Below are 1,634 nucleotides of genomic sequence, written 5' to 3'. Positions count from 1 at the left end.
AATGGTACACTCAAATAAAATGACAGTGACATTTAGGGGTTAAATAAAAACATTCACAAACCTTTATTCCACAAAAAAAATGCATCAATAATGCACCAAATGCGTCAAAGTTGCTAATTGAACTAGCTATTTTTTGTCAGGACAATTCCTCCATTTTTTCCCAATATTTTTATACAATAGATTTTTATCTTGCCACTACAAAATGCCCTTTGTTTAAGCTATAGAATCAATATCAGTTATTTTGTCTGGCTGTACAATGCAGTTCAAATCAAACCCAGCATTTTCCCACTGTTTATTTACAGCGCACTTTAGAACTAGTGCCCATTGCTTACTTAAATGCTGTTAGGCAAGAGGATCAAAGTAGGGAATTGGGTCAAACTAAATAAATCCATTGCCACTGACATGGGCGGAACGGGTCACACAGTCGCACGCTCATTACAGCTTCTGTTACTCTTTGCTCCAAAATGCACCCCTTGGTGACCCCGTGTTGACTCCTCACATTCAGTCACATGGTAGCAGATGTCATAAACAGCCTGGTAGTTTTAGAGCTAGCAGTGTCAATTGCCCCTTCTTCTTTCTTACACTGACATAATGAGTGATAACAAGAAGTTCGCATGTGCAAAGTTGAAAGGATTATTGCTATTATAGCCCTGGTCAATTTTTTGGGGGTCTGTTTACATTTGGTATTAAAGTCCCTGTGAAATCAAAATGACATTTAGACATTAGAATCAGCATGCTAGTCTTAAGGATATCTATAAGCTAGTGTCTTTCAAATTTTGATTTGACATGGACTTTATTTTTATATGTTGCTGCTTGTCTGAGGATTTATTTCCCAAATTGTAATGTCTAATTTAAGGCTTAATATATTTCCCAAATTTTAAGGCTAAATTAAAAATTGTAATGTTTCAAGTCCTGATATGAGTAAATATATATAAATATATATATATATACACACACACATATATATATATATATATATATACATATATTTACATATATATACATATATACATATATATATATACATATATATATATATATATACATATATATATATATATATATATATATATATATATATATATATATATATATATATATATTTTTTTTTTTTTTTTTTTTAATTTTTTTTTTTTTTTTTTTTTACTAAAATACAAAACTACATAGTAAGTTATAAATACATAATAATTGGTTGGGGCAGTCAAACATTTTTGATAACTTGCAATGAGTCAGCGCTGTGGAGGATTTTAGCCCTCTCATCTTTGCAGAATTGTTGTAATTCTGGAAGGTTTTCAAACATGAATCACCTTTTTAAGGTCATGCCACGGCATCTTAATTGGATTCAGGTCAGGAATTTGACTAGGCCACGCCAAACTTTTCTTTCAGCTTTTTAGAAATTGACTCGCTTTTGTGTCTAGGTTCTTCGTTTGTTTTTGTTTTTTTTGTCATTTCTTTGGATCTCAGAATGATCTCTAGCCTTTGAAGATCTTTAGGTCTACTTGACTTTGTCAGGCAGGTCCTGTCTGAGTGATTTCTAAACACGAACGTGTTTAGAAATCACTCAAATAAAATACATGTACATTGTTAAACACATTACAAAACATAAAAGAGGGCAACATAAACATGTAACAATA

Source organism: Danio rerio, chromosome 25 (genome assembly GCF_049306965.1).
Source record: "Danio rerio strain Tuebingen ecotype United States chromosome 25, GRCz12tu, whole genome shotgun sequence".
NCBI classification, from domain to species: Eukaryota; Metazoa; Chordata; class Actinopteri; order Cypriniformes; family Danionidae; genus Danio; species Danio rerio.
Note: the sequence above shows the minus strand (reverse complement) of the source record.